Source organism: Malaya genurostris, chromosome 3 (genome assembly GCF_030247185.1).
Source record: "Malaya genurostris strain Urasoe2022 chromosome 3, Malgen_1.1, whole genome shotgun sequence".
In the NCBI taxonomy this organism is placed as follows: domain Eukaryota; kingdom Metazoa; phylum Arthropoda; class Insecta; order Diptera; family Culicidae; genus Malaya; species Malaya genurostris.
In genome coordinates, this window is record NC_080572.1 from 247,115,385 (window position 1) to 247,138,532 (window position 23,148).

The window sequence follows — 23,148 nt, forward strand, 5'->3', positions numbered from 1 at the left end:
GGTGGGTGTTAGTGTCTTCGGCACAGATTAATACGCGACGCGAAGGTTCAATGGTAGTCGCTACGCCACAGTGTCGGAACGAATAAAAAAAATAGCACTGATAAAGACACCGAACGAGTGCGCGAACACAAATAGCAGAGCTGGAATGTTTTGAATTACAAATCGATTAAGCGGCTGTTTGCGATGATGATGCTGAGATCATCTGACAGCGAGCCGGACTGCGGTCTTTACAGTCATGGGAAAAGTATCGAATTGTAAACCGATGACAGTCAGCACTGCATATCAGTTTCCAGCAGTGAAAACTAGGTAGTGCTGTTCACACTCGAAAGATGATCAATACATCCCAGTGAAAAGTGTTTCAGAATCTATCAGTATTGGGCCTCCACAGACTATGTTTTTAGCGAATTATTGGATGCTGGACGTCCTACAAATCGGTAAATGTAAAACCTGTGTGGAACTAATATTGAACGAGTTTGAAAAGCTGCTGATAAACGGAGAACAGAGTCAATTATGATTATTTCGGCAGAGAACCATTACGGGAGAAAATTAATTTTTAGCTATAATCGGACAGTTTAGTAGTTTATTTCATCGTCATAAATAACCCTACTCGAGAGCATGGTTGTTATCGACAATTCGATAGTTATTTTAAGAAAATGGAAACAAATTTTCAGCAAAGTTCAACTAAGATTTTTTGTAAAAATCATTTCAGCAGTTTTCCAAAGACGGGCAAAACTTACAATAGTGAAGAAATCGAGTTTTTCTTTCCTACGAGTAAATGTGTTGTAATCAAACAATTTAGTCTTGACCCTGTAAACTTGGAGCGAAACCAATCTACAGTTCAGCAACGCCATCACACGGCAACACATTCAACATGTCATGTTGGTTGGATGGTAAGTTGTTCACTGCAGCTAATGCACTTTGTTCTATAGGGGATACGTTGGATGGTTTCGTTGAAGATGCTTCACTGTTGTTGGTGACTGTTACAGGTGTACTGGGGTTGCTTTGGGTTGGTGTGAAAGAAGCACCGTTGTCCTTTGGTGTAGTTGTCTCCTTGTCCAGTTTATCACATGGCTTACCGTAGTGTACTGCTTTTTGGCAATATTGACATGTGGCCATCTGATTGTCATAGGTAATAAGTGATTTGCACGGAATTCTTGTATCTTGACCGAAAATCACATAAGAAGGTATAGGCTTTGTGGTAATTTGGGAAGACAATAAAACACACGTTGCAGTTGCTTTTTCCTGATTTTTAATAATCCTCTCTCGTTTCCAACTCGACCATAGAGTCCCATACAGACACACAACTTGTCACAGATTATAGTCAGATACAATACCACAGGCTTCTTCAAGTGTATGCGTAATAAACGTACGCCATTTAGAATACCGGGGAAAAAATTCTTCCACTTTTCTTTTTCGATAGAGAGAATCTCTCCGTATTGGGACATAGTTTTGCGAATATAAGAATCGGTGACTTGAGTGAAGATCATGTACACGCACTTCTATAGCACTATCATCCATATATACTGGAATGTTGTACCTAATGTTCTCTTGCTCCACATAGTGCACATTGTTATTGTCTTTTGCGAATTGAATTGCATACAACTCTTTATAAAACTGGATGTAAACAACATTACTGGTCTTATTGCATTGAAGTAAATGCAGACGTTTAATGTCAAGCTGCATTTGCTCCTTAAGCAAACCTTCAAGTTCTCGTATCGAAGGTCGAATTTTGCACTGCTTGAAGTCAACAACAATTGTATTTTTTCGTGTCGGCGGTAGCTTTTGTTCGTTTGGTTCACTCATTTTCGAGGTCTATTGTTCACTACACAATACTGTAGTTGGTTTCTTCTGTCCCCAACGTAAGCGGTTTTGTTTTATCGACTGACTTGGATGAGATGTAAAACCGAACTGCCAACCAACCAGCAACTGCAAACAATGTACAACAAGGCTCATCTCCAACAACTAGCAATGAAACCAACAACAATACCATCGATATGGCAATGGATGACGAGACGAGCCACGAACGAAGTGCCCCTCAATCCTCGCAGGAGGGAAATGGAAGCTCCTCTCTCCTTAGAAAAAGGGTGACAACGAGATCCAACTAAAAAAAAAATTATCTAAAAAATCGGCACAATCTGACACGATTTCTTTACACTTTCGAATTCGAATTGATAGTTGATCGATTGTGTGAATTGCGAAACTCTCCTCTTTTTCACTACTAAAATTTTCAACGATTTTTGACGTCGATTATCTCATTTCGGATTTGCATATTTCATTGAAAGAAACTATCAAGATGCAGTACAGGATTCAGAGACTTTTAGAAGGACCAAATTGTGGAATTCTCTACGATATTTAGCACAGTTCGGAACATTTATCTCGAACGATTTTCGCACAGCGAAAAGTGCACGAACAAAATCAAATTATTTTGGATTTTCACTAAACTGATGATTTCTACCTGCGAATTTCGAAGACTAATCCTAATAGTTCTTTAGATAACATTTAGAGCCATTAGAACGGCTGATTTTATATAATGTTGTCCACTTTTCGTTTCTTGTTTTCTTTCTCTCCAATGCAAAGCACCAGCAGCTGATGCAATCGTTCTTGCTTGAATTGAAACTAGCTTTGCGTACAAACTGACACATCAGCACGCAGTGCCAAAAGATGCGAAACTGGTTTAATGCATCTTCTCGCCTTGACGACCGGAAGGCGAATGAGAACTACGGCCTGAGCGTTTGAGGTTTTTAACCACGCAGAAGGTGCGCTCTCCGATGCCGCTGTTTGAATGCGTCTTCTCGCCCCGACGTCTGCTTTCATCCAACGCACAAGAAAAAATGATCGATTTTCGACCACGGTTCCCCTTTTATAACGTTCAGTTGAAGATATGTGCCTGACTACCTCAAAATCATCGTCCTTGCGCGAAAACCCGAAGCAAAAGTAAAGAGTTTTCCGCGTTGATTTAAAATTTTCTGTAAACTTAATTTTTGAGTTGTTTGTGGTTATCTCACACTGTTCAAAATATTATCCTAAATTCATGATCATATTTTTGATGAAAGAATTATGTTGCTGCCTTCAATACAAGTTGAGATATTCACGATTAAGTTCTGCCCATTCTTCCATATGGCTAATTTTGAAAAGGCACTCCATAGTAAAGTAAGTCGTATTCACGACAATATCTTTTAAATAACATGTCACGTTAATTGTATGGGTGCGCAGTGCTGCTATTTTGGCGCATACGAATTTGACATTTCTCCCCTAATTTTGTATACGAGATTCGATGCGGACTCGCATGAGTGCGCCATGTTCGCAAAAAAGGATGTTGCCAACGATTTGTTTGGCAAATGTGAGAGCTGGATATCTTGTCAATATGATGTCTTTGCAAAAAGTGTGTATATATTATTTGTACGTTTTGTCTTTGACTCACCAGTGCAGAGCAGTTCAAATTGAACTGCTTAGTGCTAAACTCGGCAGTTCAATTTGAACCACTAAGCAGACGTAAAGTTTCTGCTATTTACAGAACACTTTTTGCTTTGCAACGGAGTGCAATGTCTTTTCTGACGTACCAATATATTGTCAATCGAAGTATTTTATTTCTCGAAGTTCTTTTTATGTGCACTCAATTGCCATTATTCTACTATTTGCTATCACTTATTTTCATTGTAGAAGAAATTCGCTTCGCCATTTTTCGATTTGTTTACTTTTATGCTTCCTGTGTGAATTATGAAGTTACGCCCTTGTGCATTTTTTGTGAAATTAGTTGGTTTTTGCGACTAAGATAAATCTGCGGGTAATTTTATCGTCTCATTTACAATTTCCAGTAGTAAACGGTTCGTAAACCATCTAAAATAAAGAAAATAAATAGTTTCGTCCTTCCTTACTACTGGAACATGGAGGGTGAAACTAACGTTAACAAATGGAATGACAAATTCAAATTTGCTATACGTTGGAAACACTACTGCCGCCTACTCAACTATTCGTCGCGATCTTTCAAAACGTTCCAAACGTAGCAGAAAATTCAGGATATTTTCAAAATACACTAGGTTCAAAATGTTGATTTTGGCATGAATACGTTTTAGTATGGGGCGCCTTTTCAAAATTCTCTTTGCGGAAGAATGGGTAGAACTTAATGGCAAATATCTCTTGTTGTATTCAACTCAGCAACATATTTTTTCTCCATATAATCGAAAATGTGGTCAGCAATTTATGATAAAATTTTCAGTAGTATGTGGTAACAGCAAATAACTCAAAATTGAAGTTTTCTCAAATGTTTGGTATGAACAAGCACTAAAGTGAAATTCAGAGCCAAAGTAAGATGCGCAAAAATTTAAACCGCATGAATTGAACGAACCATCGCACAAAACGTGTCGTAAAAAACCGACACATAGAAATAGGGAATATTTTCAGTTGTTGAGTGTACGTTTTGTTCGCTAGTAGTACAGGCACTATGTTCAATTTTTAACCAAAACGCTTTTATAATTTATTCTCACCTTATTGTTCTTTGTCATGATGACAATCACTCCTATTCTGAATTTCGATCGAATCGGATAATTTCGATCGAATGTGATAATTTGCATTCCGTGATTCGATCGAGCGACACTTTTGTATGAAGAACTCGAACTCGATCAAAATGCAGATGGCAAAATTCCGCATTCGATTTTAATAATCCAATTCGATCGATATACAGAATATGGGGTAAATACTTCATCTAACTGATTGCAAATAAGTATCATTTAATGAAAGAACTGAATAATATTCCTTTTATATGGACTTACAACTGGCTTGTAAGATGTTCATAAAAAAATCTAGTTTGTGAAGTGCTTATCATATCAGTATATAAGTGAATAATATTTTCACCCCGGTGGTGCGATTGTCATCTGCATACAATTGGCTTGAAGCCGAAATTTTTGGTTCTTTTGGTTCTAGTTCGTTGTCAAACACTGTGTTTAAGCAGTGTTCACATCTTTCTTCATGCGGTTGCACCAACATAAGGAAATGATTTTGATGGAATATAATCAAACTATAACAAACTGTGGGATATGGATACGAAATGTTTCATATTTGACAGCTACATCAGTGTTAGAACGAAAACCCACCAACATTCGACGCAGCAATCCTGGACCACGAACGAGAGCAACCAGTAACTGACATCGACCTCTTTCAATCACAAGCTGCTGAGGAGGTAAGACGTGACCACAATAGACCTGACATGCGGAGTGATTCCTGCTATTTTCACACAAACCACTTTTTTTTCTCATTCAAAAAGAGGTCAAATTACTTGTTTTGCAGAGAATACTAGAAAAGAGTTATATTTATATTGGGTTTGAAGAAAGTAACTTTTGACACCAGTGAGGTTTGATTGTATGGTATGAACGTAGCTTAAAATATTGTTGACAACAACGCCATCAAAACAAAATGCGTCGGTTTCAGGAACCAGCTTCCATAGCAGGGGGGTGAATATTTTACAATTTTTCATGACTTTTGAAAAAACAACAAATACTTTTTGTTTGAGAATATTTTTTCAAATCTCAATACAATTTGTATTTTCGAGACGGGTTTGGCAAGTAAGTTATTGAAATTTATGTCATATTCCGCCTTGCAATTTTTCCGTTACAATTACGCAAGTGACGCATTGAAAGTTTGCAAAATTCACACAATTAATCAACTAGTACGTGCGATTATCGATATTGTGATGTGGGGAAAAAGCATGACAGTTTTGAATATAATCACGCCATCAAGTCATATCTCGGACATTACCATCCCGCCTTTTTTGTGATAATGGTCCATAAACCATCTGTCAACATTCTTCTTAAAGAAGAAATTTGGATGATTCAGCAACTTTTAGTTAGTTCGAATTAGCTGAATCTTTTAATCTTTAAATCTGAATACTTAATTTTGCATTTTAATTTATGTTTTAATCGTTTTGAATTATTGTTAATGTCACGGGACGAAAATGTGAATTTCTCAGAGTCTTTGATATATAAGAGTCACGAGCAGGGAAAGTACCTCAAACACGTCTAATAAATGATCTTTTTATTAGCTGCTCTGGACTCAAGGCTAGGTTTGTGAACTTCAGATGGCTTTATTATTATTTCATATCGATATCAGTTGTTTCAAAACTGGGCAAACTCTTCAGTTTCAAATGGTATCAAAAGTTCATCTGAGTTTATGCGAAACTGTCATAAGAGTATTTTGAACAATGTTTTGTTAACAAAAAATAATTATTCCACGAAATAAATTGGATCTATATTTTAAAAAAATCATTCATTTTCAATTGAATAAATTCCTTTGTATTACTTAAGCCTATGCTTCTTTTGCTTTTTAGCAATAAAATTAAGTTAATTTACTTTGCCCGTTTGGTTGATTTGAATACTAGATTTGAAACGCTAAATCAGTTTGGCTATGTTGACTAATAGTCTGGTTGTCTATATTAAGCAATTAAACAGCAATAAATTCGAAACATCCCCGAGACAAGTTTTGCATAACAACAGTGTCATAATTGTTTTCCTATAACGATTCTCCGGGATTCCTGTGAGCTGGCTACTAAAAATGTCATCATCAATCACGTATTTCGTGACTGTGCCGACAAAAGAATCAACCTAAGAATTGATATAAATTATTTAACAATTCATGATCAGTTCCAGTAGTTGAATAATTTTACAAATTTTCTGAACACGTGTTGTCAGAATAATCGATAACTACCGTAACGTACTTTTAGATTGCATCAATATTACTTATCATGCTTTGCATCGTCACGTTCACAATGATGCCAGTATTTACAGTAGCTAGGAAAAAAATCATTCTGCATTCGAACATTTTATTAGAATTGCAATGACCTTCCTTTCCAACAGTGCATAATAGGTCTCTTCAAACTTCAAACTCATTGTGGTAAAATCGTTTAGTGTCTCAATTATAATAAAAACATTTGTACTAAACAACAACATTCTCCATTCGACGAAGTATTCTAGCTTAATAAATTGCCAAGCTGAACTCCTCACTAAATAAATCATACATTCTAAACCACGATCAATTATAATTGCATTAGGTGATACACGTGATTACCATCCGTTGACCGAAGAGAATGCATTCTGTCAGAAAATCCATAATCATTTGTATTCGACACGCCTTTTGTCGTGAAACAAATTTCATTCCAGTGATGGATTTCTGATTTTCTTACAAAGTACAAAAACGGTAGCGGACAATAAAAATAACACAGATCAAATTGATTGCGATTGCAAACAGATTTTTATCCATTGCATGTTTTATACTTTGAGTTTACAAACACTCTAATACGGCTAAACTTTAATCTACTTCGAACCTCACTACATTTGAATTTATTAAATACACAGAAATTAGGGTTAGAGCTAATCCAGTTCCAGCTTAGGATTCTGCTTTAATCTAAAAAGCCATAAAAAGGTCACCTGTAAGACCACCAATTTTTTTTTATAGTAGTTCTGTGATGTATACACAATGAATAATTCTTCAAAATTTTCATAATAAGCTTCTACAGGATACATTATTGCAACACATCATAGCTTTTTTTATCGGGTATGCCTTATTGGGCAAATTCACTTTCGCCCATCCCGATGTTCGTGTAATTAATTTTATTTTACTCGCAATGTCCGTAATTTAGGCATACCACTAATAATAACCTGGGATGAAGGCGATCGGCTAACCTCGTTAATGATTGAGCTTCCTGCAATTGAAAGTGCGCATTAAGAATGCGCAGGTCATTGAATTGCTTGGGTGCTTTTCGTTAAAGGTGATTCTGCATTACGTGTTAGATAGAGCAATTGCGTGTTTTCAAATGATGCGTTAAATGGATTATCATAATTTTTCATTATTAAATCATACATCAGAGAGATGATAACGGTTACTTAAGTAATAATATTACCTCATCGTAATTTTTAATTGGATGAGATTTCTAGTAGTTTTAAAAATTCCCTTGCAATCGATTCATCATTTTTCTGTTAACTTGAAACTCAAATATAGAATGGAAAGAAATGGCACAAAAAATAATTTTCTTTCCAATCCTGCAAGGTAGAAAATGAACGTTATTTCAAGCTCCTTTCGAGCAAACATTAGGTAAGTAAAATCTCATATATCAATGCCCAGCAGGAAAATTAAAGAGATAATCTGATTGGTCGAGGAAAGGCACGATACGTTTTTGGGTGCGGAATTGGATCACAGTAGAATCAAATACACCCAAACCTCCATTTACGAACCTAATATATGTATATATGTATGCTTACACACTCACTCGTTTGCGTATATGTGTATATATTTATACATATAAATGATCGCTTTTACTTCACCAATATTTATATGTATTAGGAAATACAAATATTTGCACACATGCGTACGTATATTAATACATATATACATATATAAGTTACGTAAATGGAGGTTTGGGCGTACTAAGTTCTTTTCGACCGGGAAGTCTTCTGAATTGTATTTCATCACATCCACAGTAGTTCAGTTGGCAAAACGATTTCTCCGGTTTGGGAAGATTGTAGATTTATTACTGTCTATGACAACTTGTAACGACAGTTTTTTTGATCTCGTTATTTTCATTTCATCAGTCATATTTTCGGTTTGTCTTTTCGTTGGGTAACAGAAAAAAGTTTTATGTTTTCTTGTGGTATATGTAGACAATAATGTGAATTTTTCTTAGGTGTTCCCCCAAATGTAACTACTTGAGTCATTTTTGGTTTTGGTTTCACTTTCTGTGTAAGAGACATGATAAAACCTGTTTTTATCCACCTAGACTATGCCTTTCTCATGTTACTCATGCTCTTGTAAATATTACTGTAGAATTATCCAAAAAAAAAAATTTTATTTCCATTGAATCTTGAATAAAAACAAGAGAGACTGCTTTGTGCCCAATTGTTTTGAATAATCAAACTCAGGAGAATTTCTCCCGATTATTTCATCGTCGTTCGAAACAATGGTTTGAAATTTTGAAAACACTTTACCCTGTAGTTTCGAATTAGGATCCGGATGAAACTCAACAGCAATATAAGGAGCCAAAAATTTCGAATTCAATTCTCCCATCATTGCCAAAATGAAATGAGCTTCATTTTGAAGTTTTTGAAGTGGTGCTTCCGGAACTGGGAACTGTCAGACCAACAACTGACATAACTTTCATATAGGAACAGGTTTGAGACGAATTTAGAAGAATTTTTTTCCTATTTTCTTCGCCGCTCGGAATCAGAGATGCCAGGTAAAAATTTCAAACATCTTTATTTCTCTGGGTTTGGCGGGCAAAATAAATTGAAAAGTCTGTAATTTTTTACGAAAGTCTGCGAAATCCTTGATTTTCGGAAGTGTGCAAAAGAGTCTGCAACACAAAATGTCTGCAGCACTTTATAAGAAATCTGCAGATTTGCATCTCTGCTCTGAATGACGGAGGTTTTTGACTACTATTTCCGGTACTTCCAGAACCGAGTACTATTAACCAATTTTTCCTAAATCATTTTGATGGCCAATTACTAACAAGACGTACATCACATAAGTTTAATGTGACTAATATTTTTCTATTCATCCCCATATAATTTCGGAACCGGAAGTAGTATCCAAATAAAATTCGTTCGACCTTCCATTTGAACCTAAGTTTGGAACAATTGGTTCAGACATCTACAAGAACTAGGAGTGTTTCAAATTTTTTGCGCATATCACCCTGTAAATCTGGAACTGGAAGTCGGATCCGGATAAAAGCATTGGATACGAAAGTGTGGCTTTGAATCTGAGAAATCATTGTGAGAATAGGCTCAGCTATCTCCGAGAGAATTAAGTGCATATTTTGTTGTCAATTTTCGCATCTATCAACATGTAATTCCAAAACCGGAAGTCCAACCAGGATCAAACTCAATAGTTTTTAAACTGCACTGGTTATAGTCACTCTAGTACGGATATGTTCAACCTCGGTCAAGTTGACAGTGTGTTCAGTTTTACATAGTGGAAAAAAGCGTTTAAAAGTATCAAAAGCTTACACTGAGGAGAATGCGCTAAGAATTTCATAAGTTCAGACAGGCCCGTGCGCAGGAATCATCCATTAGGGGGTTTCAAGGGGAGAGGTGGGTGTCCAAAAGGCGAAAAGGCGCCTTATCCACTATATTGACAATGTAAAACGAATTCTGACAGGCTCGTGCGCAGAAATCATTAAAGGGGGGGGGGGGGGGGGGTGTGGCAGTTTTGTCGAACATTTTTTAGCGAAAACGATAAAAGAAATAATTCCCCTACATGGCTTTACTCTAGAGAAAAGATGCGCGTTATTGAGAGCGGTGGTAGTCGGGCACGTGGTAGTCGGGCACGCAAGATACAAATGCGTAACATCGATGACTGCATTCCCAGTAACACTTGACAGAAAGTGGGAAAGGCGCCAAAATTTGAAAAAGAAAGTTGCGTCATCCACAATATTGAAACTGTAAAAAAAATTCTGAAAACGTAGTATGGATTGTCAAGTTATTTGCACTTTAATATAATAATTACTCCATTGTTCATGAAACTTAATTTAAAAAAAATTCTTCATGGGAGTTTTAAACGCCCCCCCCCCCCCCCCCCTGCGCACGGGCCTGAATTCAGAATTTTTAACCAATCTTTTAACTTTTCAAAAACAGTTTTATGAAAATCTTTGTTGTTATCTAGTCACTGTATGATTTTCCGCTTCATATATTACTTCAATCATTGGACCGATGCGGCTTGAAAAAATTCACTGGACATCTTGGACACACTCACACTAGTATTAATAACACCACTACACTCACGCGTAGATTGGTCAATTGTTAATCCACTTCTAGAACCAGTTTCGAACCAGCTCGTGATTGGTTGAAATTGACATAAGCAAGTACAAGTTGTTGAAATATATTACTGCAGGGTGGTAGAAAAAGTGTTGTCAGTATCGTCGGTAACAATGAGGTTTGATATTGCATATTTTATTTTTCGGATCATCTTTTAAAAACCTGTTTTAATCCACCTAGTGGAGTAATGATGCCTTTCTCATATCAATCATACTATCATAATACTGTGGTATTCTTCAAAATAATTTTCTTCGATTCTCAAAAGAATAACCGAAATCGGTTTGTTTGACCGTCTACTGATAAAAACTATCAATTGGAGAAGATTTGAGGTCGATTTAGAATTTTTTTAAGGTTTTTCCCCATTTTAAGTGATGGTATACTATTTTTAACACACTTTACCCTATATTTCCGGATTCTGAAGTCGGAACCGCATGAAATTCAGGAATTACGCATGGGACCACAAGACCTTTCATTTGAACCTAAGTTTGTGAAAATCGGTCGCGCCATCTATGAGAAAAGTTAGAACACATATTTTCTTTTTTCTGCACATTTATCTCATTACTCCTGAACCGGAAGTCGGATACAAATAATATTCAGGAATTTTTTTATGGGACCACAAGACCTTTCATTTGAATCTAAGTTTGTGAAAATCGGTTCAGCCATCTCCGAGAAAACTTAGTGCAAAAAACGTTACATACACACATACACACACACACACACATTTTGCGTACTCGACAAACTGAGTCGAACGATATATGACACTCGGCCCTCCGGGCCTCGGTTCAAAAGTCCGTTTTCACAGTGATTGCATAACCTTTTTATATGAGAAAGGCAAAACTATTAATTTCAATAGGATCAAAGTTCAATTTGTTTTTAAGTCCTGTTAACGTGGAAAGCATACGAGTACATTTAACAATCAGTGGGTGATACAAAGAGAAAGCCAGAAATCACGAAGTGTGATACGGACGAGAATATTGATCCTGTCCTGTCCTTTCCTAGATCTAACGCAAAACTAATTTTACCTAACGCGCCATCTAAGTTTCATTATTTTAATCTTTCTTAGAATGAGGGTTACATTTTACCAGACCCTGTCAGCTTGGAGCGAAATCAATCTTCAGTTCAGCAACGCCATCGCACGGTGTCACATTCAACATATCATGTCAATTGTATGGGTGCGCAGTGCAGCTATTTTGGCGCGCAAGAATTTGACATTTCTCTTCCCTACTTCTGTGTACGAGATTCGATGCGAACTCGCCTGAGGGCGCCATGCTCGCAAAAAATGTTGTTGCCAATGATATGTTCGGGAAATGTGAGAGATGGATATCTTGTTAATATGATGTCTTTGATTTTACACAGGATCTCATTGGGAACTCATATAATTTCAATTATATTGTAAAATTTTACTATCTGTTACAAGAAATGTTCATTTGATAATGCAAGAAATTTTTTGATTTTATAAGAAAATGATTTTTCTCACACAGAAATTAATTTTTCGCATGACCAATGATGTTGTAAATAATTTATAATCAAACAGAGATTATTGTTAATGTAGAAGAGAGAAACTGGTTTAAAACAAATATATTCTAGTTTTGAAATTAACTTAATCGAATTTCAAAATCTACTAACTGTTTTGTTATTTTAAACCTCTTCAATTTCTCGGTGTGTATTTGATTTCGAAATTTGCTAAGACAAGACCTGACATCTGGGGGGGCTGTTTTTGTTCCAAAATGGACTGATTGGCTGATTTTGATGTTGCCACCTGCACATTGTGAAAGGAAAAAACTTTTGCAGGGTACGCGAGCAATGATGCCAAGTATAAAGACAATCAGAAAACAAATTTATTAAAATGTATAATTTTAACTCACCAATGAAAATGAAAATTTTCGGAGAATGTTTGACTTTTTTTCAGTCTCATTGGTAATAAATGTTTAAAGTGGCAGGACTGTGTAATTAAAATAGGCATCAAGCCGTTTTTCTTTTTAGTGAATTAAGTTACACAGATTTGTTAAATTAGTGTAAACTCGAAAGTGTGTTTAGTTTTACGAGAAGAATGAACTGTTGTGTTCCACACTTTGGTCGCATTAAGCATTTCTATCCAAACCTGACTTTTACCGGTTTCCCACAGATCCGGTAATACGTCAACAATGGATTCGATTTTTCGTTCAACATGAGATATTTCGTGTTTTGTCTTCAAAGCTCAATTAATTGTTTTTAAGCATTATTATATAATAAAGAAATGCATTCACCAAAATATGTTTTATGTTTATTTCAAATCAAAAACCTAAAGTCTAAAAATTTAAATGTAATATTTTTTTCCTAGCATAGTTATTAAAAAAATCTGTAAATATGGCTACACTGTAGCCGATACGTTGGTATTTATTCCACAGGGCGAAAATGACGAGAAGGATGATTCGGAAGGAAGAATAAGAAGCCAGTTATCAGGTCTTGTCTTAGGAAATTTGCTTCTACGATTTTTTGTCCAGTTTTTGCAATGACTGAGCGGAAATATATATTGGAGAAGCCAAGTGAAAGAAAAACTAACAGAAAAGATGAATTTTTGGAAAAAGATTTTTTGTCGCTAAGCTGCATTACCGGTAGCGACACCTGACAATGAAAAATGGAACCAAGAAAAGTAGGATTCTTCCGAAAATGTTCATATCGTGAGTAATGATTTGCAACGATTTTTTTTTGTTTAATCAATAGTACAAATAGCTATCAGCAATGAAAACAAACTCGGAGTAGAAGAAAAATTATTTCAAAATGATTACTACTACTTTTCTTCAGAAATATGTGAAATTGGGTAGAGTTAGGTTTTTTCGGACCAGAAAAATGTATAAATGAAGCTACTACTTACTAGAAGAATCACGACTGAGCTGAATATTTAAAGTTTACTAACAGTACAGTACAGTTTACTTGATCTAAATTAGTTTATTTCAGACGAGTAGGGAGCATTATCCCAACATGGACTTCGAAGTGCTGGATTGTCGCATGATGAAAATATCGGAGAAGTGATGCTTAGCAATTTCTGGATCACCAATATTTCTTATCACTATCAAATAAACTTCAAATTTGACACAAAATTAAATGTGGATCTCCGGTACCAAACATCACATTCAGTACAATAAATAATGTACAATATGTCTAACTTTTTCGTAAAAAAAATAACATTCATGTCATAAACTAATATAGGGCACTTTTCTCAAATGCTCTCTCAGGAACTTGCGCTTAGAAACTTAAGATTATGACAGTTTCACCAATACGAAACCAATATTAATTTACTCTCAGCATTATGTGTGCAAATAGTTTGATACGTTATCGAACTATAGCTACTGTATTTTAAAATCCATTTCAAGGGTTTTAAAAGAGAATAGATGTTCCGTATTTCCCAGAATTTCAAACGTAATAAATATAATCATAACCCAAGCTAATTCATATTATTTCTCAATAGGTCCTTGCTCATGATCACAGTTCCGGGTTCACGTTTTCTAGTTACTATCGAACCAACCTACTAATGAAAGTATTCGGAAATCGTTTGTCGACAGCATGCTATAGAAGAGCAGGGTTAGCGGTTCAATACAAATTCCACAAAAGGAATTTAATACCAGGACTTGAGTGGTTTCAGTATGCGTGAAACACGAAGCGCCACAAAGTGTTTACACGGATCCAGAGAAATACCTAATTTTGAGCACTTCCCATTCAATATCGGAATTTTATTTAGTAAGCAAAGGAGCTCTTTGCTTACTAAATATTTACGGTATTCCTTGCAAAAATAAGCTGAAAGCTAGGTGAAATCTATTCAATGGTAGGATACATTTACTCAACTGTACAGTTATTTCCACGCAATATGAGTGATTTTGAACTATGCTTTAGGATTCAATAAAACTCAAAATTATAGAAAATGTTAGTTCATGAGTAATTGTCTATGTTTATTCGTTGTAATAACGGTTAAATAGTAGTTTTTAGGACCTTGAGGCTCTTTAGGTATACAAATGTGTGTTTAACTAAATTTAACTGTTCTTTTGCAAATTCATCAACAAGTAGCAATTAGCCTATCTAGTAGAAACAATCGGCCAAGCATTTACGTGATGTGAGAATTTACGATCGAACATGCATTCATGCGTTCAAGTTCGTATCAACGATGATTGAAAACGAGTTTTCGTTAGCATGCTTCAGGTCTAATAACTTTGATTTTGTAGAACATATGGCTCTGACGACTATTATCAAACGAAAATGCAGCCGATATCAGGGCAACACGATTTTCATTGCCATAATGGCACGCTTCTAAAATGATACTACTACTTTCATAAACGCATATGCATCCACTCAATGAAAATGAGTACTTCATTCTAGTGAAAAACATTGTATCTATTCTCTGAAAACAGTGATTATCGGTATTGTTTGTGCATTGAATGATAGAACGGAAGAATCCCCTATTTTAGACTGATAACTAGGTAGTCAGTGCTTATTAAAAATGCTCGACTCAACTCACATATCACACGCAAGAGTAGCTAAGTAGATATATTCTGCCGGGTGTGTGTAATATTGTTCCAACTATAATCATTTAAAAAAGGCTCCATCGTCATTTGAACTAGGTCCAAATCATATCTCAAAAATGCAACTGACCTACATACTGCGAAAAAAACAATATTGACACACCTGCAAAAGCCCAGTTTTGATTACATTATCCGTCGGTCATCTGCTCGAGGCGCACTGCCTGAGCTGGAGATCGCAAACGTCGCATCAATAGAAAAAAATCAGCTTCATCTCATTCATTGCCTGACCCCGGTCGGTCCAAGAAAACGCTAGAAAGGCGATATGAAGAATTTATAGCGCGATTAAAATGCGCTGATGCTTTTTTAGTGACAGATGCAGCTTGACCGAGCGCGATTCGAGATTTCGCGTGTGAACCGCACAGTCACAGGTGTGGTACCTGTTGAAAGGAAGTGCCGTTGTGGGATCGAATGGGTTTTTTACTCTGGTCCGTGTGTGCGATTTTCATGTGGGGTAGTGGGTAGTGGCGGAATGTGTCTTCTCGTCACTCACCACGGGGTAATTTTCGAACCTTAGATTAACAGACGTGAAACTCCGGACTGAAACTGAACTCAAAATGTGAACAAAGCTGCTACGTATGTTTGTCTGTGTTTTTGATCTTGATGCCAGAATGAGGAGGAGGAGGTGTTTCATCCATTAATTGTAGTTGATTTATTTAATTCGAAACCGTTAATGCCACATTGTCCGACAAAATAGTAGAAAATGTTTAATTACGATCTCGTTACGTCTGTGGTATCGGATGAAAATCGCTAGTCACGTTCACTATTAGGTAAGAATCGCCATCATTTGCATTTCCGATGAACATAGTTTACCGATCGCTAAAAAAAAGTCCAACAAAAGATTCCACTATTCTTGCTAGTTAGAAGCCAGAATGTTCGCTTCAAACTGAATACCGTAAAGCCGACAAACGAAAGTGCATATTGACTGCACCGAGTTGAAATATCACTTTCCGATGCGTTTGGAACTTTAATGATATCGCTGGGATAATTGCGACACAGTTCTAGTGTAGGGCACCGGTTGGTTGAGCGTCGGTGATATGAAACAACATCAGAATGATTTCGCACGCCCAGCCCGATTCGATGATTACAATCTAGCCGTGATAAGGCATCGTCCGTCAGGCGGAATGAGCACAAATTTGCATAATCTCGCCGTATTACATCGAAAGCTACTGAATTTCGCCGTAGCTCATTGTTCGCTTTTGAAGTTCGCGATGGGAGAATTTTCCGATCGGCTTGCTGAAAGATCGACCTGGGTAACCCCCACCACCGGTGCAATGCAATGATCACGATCGTACACCTCATTATGCGATGAACTGTTTCCGGATGCAGAATATTTTAATGAAACTTGTTCTGATTATTGTACAGAAAAAGTTAAAAATATTATTGAAAATTACCGATTTTTGGCATATTCGATGTAGACAAGTTACACATGGTGCATCGCACAGATACCATTGAAATCCAATGATTGTTTATTCCAGTCAACGAAACAATGATTTGATGAGATAATTGAAGACCTAGATTTTCAGATATAATTATGCAATTAATTAATTGCTAGTCGAGTGTAAATTATATGAGCCGCAGAAGATATGAAAATGTTCTTTCCACCATCCAAACAAGATATGTGTTTATTTTTTAACATTCAAGCATATTAGCATTAAACATAACAAACACAGCACTGTTCTTGAGTCAACAATTAAGTTGTTTCAATTGCCTACCATCGTTGGAAAATACTTAGCATTTATTATTAATCACTGTCTGTAGAGAACAATAATACCCAACAACCATTTATGTTAGCATTACGCTGACCATACTGCGATTTTAAGTCTTATTTAAATAAGAAATTAATCTTAGGCACTTAAAATTTACCCTGAGATTCTTGCAAAGCGACATAACAATTTCATCCAAACTCCCATGATACAAGATCAAAGCAAACCAATTGAAACTTCAAATCGTTTTATGGCACTTTTTGTCTTGCTGTCTAACAACAACCTACCTCTAGCATGCTACACGTAGGACTGAATAAGCGGCCCGTACACGAGACAATTTTACTGTCCATTCAAGGAGTATTGACAATACTTTTGGCCGTGTAATGGAAACTTCATTGGATTGACGAAAATATTGTCAAAACATCAAAACTGCTCATCAATCCGACAATACTTTCTCTCCAGAGAGAAACTGTCGTATATGTGCAATTACCTCTTTTCTCAATATTTCAATATTCATTTGCAATATTTAGGGCGCCAAGCGCTTAATTTTTTCGAAAAAGTCGGACTCAAGTTATCAAACCAATTGGATTGATGGTATTGACAATACTTTGGATTGACAATAATATTGTCACGTGTGAGGACCGCTTATAATTTCGCTTATATGTATTTATAGATTCGCGTGATACCAACAGCTTTGGTTTTGCATCGATTGACCAATCAGAGCGATGCTTTCCCTATTGATATATCGCTTATTCCTTTAAAACAGTCGTCTATGGCAGGGAAATCCGGTATGCCGAAGATTTTTAGCAGACAAAATATGACACTGGTAGCTATTACTCAAAATTTCAATCATACATAATTGAAAACAAGTGTCTTGATACATTCAAACCGAAACTTAGAAATATTTCCAATCAAATGATGAAATAATATTAATGATTGATGCAAAATTGGCTGAGCTGTAAGTGCTTAAAATCTGACCACATTTCTACGTGTATTTTACCTTGAGTTTCTAATTTGCACCCCTATATATAGAAAACAAAGATGTGTTCCACATCAAAAAGAAATCATTGGGTGCCAGATCAGGGCTGTACGGTGGGTGACCCATTAATTCGAAGTTTTGGCCGGTAAAAAATAGAGGATTCAGAATTCACAGTCTTACGTTGCTCCAGTGGCACAGGTACCACATGATCCGTTCTTCAAAAAAAAAAAAAAAGGCGATCATTTGCTTCGCAGTGCTTTCGTGCACGAACAAATTTAGTTTAATTTTCCTCGTCTTGGAACACCCACACAGTCGATTGCTGTTTTGTTTGTAAGATAATAAACAATAAGTCACCATTGTTTTTAAATATTCAATTATGGCAGTTCCAGTGGAAAAGCTTAAAGTGCCTGTTAAAAACGTCGGTGAAAAGCCTATCGAAAATTAGGTACATAAGCTATGTTCAGTAATATTGTTTTTTTTTATCTGAGAGCCCCACCCGAAACGAAATCCTTGGCACGGGCCTGTTTAGTACATTTGTTCAGATCCCATGCAAAGTTACTGGCATCGGTTGCAGCGCTATACACTGAAAGTATACCGAGTAATAAACAAATCAAGCTACGACTATTGAGATGAAAATAGGTACAATTGCCCTAGAACGTGTGAGAAAATTGCTGACGTCAAAGAACATATTCAAACCAGACCAACCTACTTCACAGCAGCGGAATGCTGATCTAGCTACAGGCCTACTAAGTTATGTGCATAGTGCGATTTGAATGCAGAATTTGTTTATTACATCGTATCACCCCCGTCGTCACACAGACTTCAACTTTGAAAAAAAAACGAACTGCCAATAAGTTTTTAAATGCAAAAAATAGTAATCCCCAACCAGCATAGCCGGATCCTTCGGTGCTAGTAAAGCTCTGTCATGTTGGAGAGTAAACGGAACATTTCATGAAGTTGACCACCTGAATTACGTCAGTAGCGGCGTTATAAAATAGAAAGTGATAATTGATCACAACTGCGAATACCGTTCGGATGCATGCACAGATCTAGTTTATTACGCGCGAGCGAATATTCAATAGTCCGTTAATATATGTAACTAACGTCAAACTGTAGCTAGCAATTAGTGGAGAATAAATATGATCAACAGTTTCTTGTTTTTTGGCGTCTTACTACTACTGACAGTCAGTCACGTACCCAGAAGGGGGGGCGAGGGGCTCTGGCCCCTCCCGAAATCAAAAACAGATATATAATTATTTAGAAGGTCTCAGATATGTGCTACTGAAATAACAAGACAGTAAGCGTAATGAAATGTTATACAATATCAGTTCCAGTGGAAAAGTTTAAAGTGTCTGTTGAAAACACCCGTATAAGGCACACCGAGAATTAAGTACATAAGCAATCTGCAGTAACATTATTTTTTAATCTTTGGGCCCCTCCCGAAATGAAATCCTGGGCACGGGCCTGCTGACAGTAGAACCGACGACGTAGAACAGTTTCTTATTCCATTTTCAAAAATAATCCTGAGCGAGAGCATGGTTGTTTTTGACAGATCGATAGTTATTTTCAGACACTGAAAAAACAGCAGTAGGTGTGAATATAAAGACGGTCCCAGAAAGTATGGACGCACTTTGATTTCGCTGTAAATAATTCACAAGTGTTAGATATTCAAATTTTATTCGATATACTGATAATATTCCGTATTCCGTACAGACTTCTTAGCGGTAAGTTTTGACACTTTTTTCCAATCTTTTTCGAACTGTTGAATGGTTTCGGCTGCCGAGACATGTTTCCTAAGATGTGCCTTCGTTGATGCCCAAAATTCCTCAATTGGTCGAAGCTGTGGGCAATTTGGTGGATTCATGTCTTTTGGGACGAAAGTGACATTTTTGGTAGTATACCATTCTACCGTTGATTTCGAGTAGTGGCAAGAAGCAAGATCTCGCCAGAAGACAACATGGGTAGAAGTCGTGTGGCTTCGAATCATGGGTAGAAGTCGTTTTTGTAAACATTCCTGGATGTATATTTCGCTGTTCATTGAAGCAGTGGTGATGAAGGGTTTCGAAATCTTACCGCAGCTACAAATTGCTTGCTAGACCATAGCTTTCTTACCAAATTTTTCGATTTTAATCGATGTCTCGGACTGGTTTAACACTTGCCCTTCTCGTACCATATAATATTGTGGTCCCGGCAAGGATTTGTAATCGAGTTTCACGTAGGTTTCGTCGTCCATGATTATGCAGTTCAAATTTCCAGCAAGAATCGTATTGTACAGCTTTCGAACCCTCGGCCTGATCGATGCTTTTTGTTTCGGACTACGTTTTGGTTGTTTCTCCTTCTTATAGGTGTGGTGTTATCCTCACCGAACTTCATGATTGCATTTCGCACGGTTTTTTCACTTACTCCTTCCATTTTTTCTATATTTCTCAGTAACAGTCCGCGTTCTGTGCACCATTTGTACACAATTTTTCGACGTTGTTCTGCTGAAAGTCCACGCATTTCGAAACAAACAATCGAAAACGAATAAACAACTGAACAAGTGATTAGAGAAGAGTTCAAACAACAGGACGCAGCCATAAAAATTGACAGATTCTGAACCATTGCGAAATGGCAGCGGTTTTTGGTTGCGGCCATACTTTCTGGGACAGTCTTTATTAATACTACTGCTTGTTATCATTTTATCGTGAAATTTTGAATTAGTCAAATTTAAGTACTCGATGGAAGATAATAAAAATTTTATTAATCAATCGTGACATAGTACACTGTAAATATCTTTTGTACTAAATATGAGCACAAAAACAAAAGTAGATAGTTAAAGAAATATCACAGACAGCAATGGCTAAGAACTCGAAACTATTCGATTATTCTAAAAGGTAGTCCAAAGTTCGCGGTAAATGTGTTTGAGTGCTCCTATCTGAAAGCAGTGAATGACAGAAACTATTGCTTCCACTTTTCCATTCTGGATTACGACTTGAACGATGCCACGTGCATCTGGTTTATCATCGTCGAGTTGTGTTTTATACAATGCTGCGAGTTTGCGGTTTAAGAGAAAAAACACGCTTGCGTTAGCCGCCGTCACATTCACTGGATGGTCTCAGGAATACTTAAAACTGTTTTCTGAATAAGTCATTGCAAATAAAACGCAAGCCTCGATTTGCAATGCGATTCGAATACTATTGCTGGTATCACTTTCTTTCGGAATGTTCATTTAGGATGGTTTGCGGTTCGAAACGAGCTACAGGTGTTGGATTTAACGCTCCAACAATCGCAGCGGTTGATAATTGACAGATCATTTTAATTGTTCAGAGCAAAGGTCATAGACTGAATTGTCCATTTGGCATTCGCCTTGAAATTTTAATTTCGTAACTGACTATTATTTTTTTCGAACAACAACCTTTCGCTTTTATGATCTCGCACGCTAGGCGAGACTTGAATAAAGTTTATTTATAATGTGAAACTTTATTTCCGCTGCATTTGCTTCAAACGTGCAACATCAACAAAGCGCAATTAAATTACAGATGGTTTTAACTTGTCTCGTGTTTAAAGATATAACATAGCATAACAACAGTAGTATCCATTTAGTGACCATCGGGACTAGGTGTCTTAAGCTTTATGATGCCATTATCTTACTCGAAAGCTACAACGCTTAGTTATGTTTCTTGCAGAATCGTGTTGTACGGAAAAGGTAAATTACATTCAATGTTTGGAATCCCACGATTAAGCTATTGTTTTCGTTAGCGCTTAGAGTTTTAAAAAGAAAAAAAGAGTTAAAAAAATTGGTAGACTTTAACCGAGTACAATGGATAATTGTTCTAATTTTAAAATCGACCATCTTTAATCGACGATTAGTTCCTCTTATAACGGCTATTTTAAAGAGCTTCTGATTTGAACTTTAAATGAAACACATGCCACACATTTCCACGATTTGGAAGCGTTGTTCTGGCGTTAACCTATTTCTTGATGATTTGCCAAACAATACTGAGTAGAGACGTGACGTTTCACTGTCAAAACAACTTTCATACAACAGAGAAATCCCTATTGGAAAATCAAACCTCCTAAAAAACACCCCTTATTAGATCTCAAAAATATTATTCAAAACTATACACAGCTATTTGAATGTTAGATTCATCTTTCTAATATTTATTGCTATTATTTCAGGATTTGAATTACAAATCGATTGTTCAATTTGATTTACTGGATTGTTTTGCATTTATTTCGCTAATCAGAGACAACGTAATTTATGTAGCTTAAGTACCATCAAGAAACAATCCATTGAAATGTGCATGTCAGGGGGACAAATGCCAGGAAATTCTAATTATTTATCATCCCAAGTCACAATTAAAACCTGTTATGATTGGCATTTTTCACAATTGATTCAGATCGGTTATTTGTGTTAGATATGCTAGATAACTGATTTAACACGTTTTTGTAAAAGGTGTAAAATTCATTCATTTTACTGCTTGTAAAACCAACTCAAAAACCTGAATGGATTAAGTTCCCGGAAAACCGAATGTTTTCAACTGACTGTACGACAAGATCATTTAAGCAGTTTCAACTCCGGTTTCCACTTAGCAAATTTAGAAACTTGTTGCACATCATACAAAAAAAGTGCGCTTTTCCAATCGCATAATCGTTGCGAGATATAAGTTCAGTACTAGAACAATGTTTGCTACTTGAGATATTCATGAAAATATCCGATTTTAAAAAGGTGCAAACTTAGTAAATAGATATTCGCCGATTTATTTTATCGTGTCATTCTTTCGGCATGTATCAACTGATACACTGATACACTTTCGAAACCATCAATCGTGATTACTTAAACCTAAATCCTAGGATAACGCTACACTAATTCATCTCAGCTTCAGTGAAGATCTCAGATACAAAAACTATTAGAGTGAAATCTGTCGTCTCTTTCCGATAGAATGATGTTAAACGTGAGATGAAGTGCATTCGGTTCGGGTTTTCGCGTTGCTTTACTAGGAGTATTGAATAATTTGCGAATAAATGAAAATGCGGGTGGGTAATGTCAGAGACATAACCGGATAACGTGAATACGAATAAAAAGGATCGTTCAGTTTCTTCGAAGTTAAGGAATATGAATTCTCTAACCGAATTATTGG

General features: G+C 36.4%; 1 protein-coding gene across 1 annotated transcript in view; it reads right to left on the bottom strand.

Moving 5' to 3' along the window:
• LOC131434836 (calcium release-activated calcium channel protein 1) overlaps positions 1-23,148 on the bottom strand; it is a 62,299-nt gene that overhangs the window by 23,200 nt on the left and 15,951 nt on the right. The gene's annotated exons all lie outside the window — the stretch shown is intronic.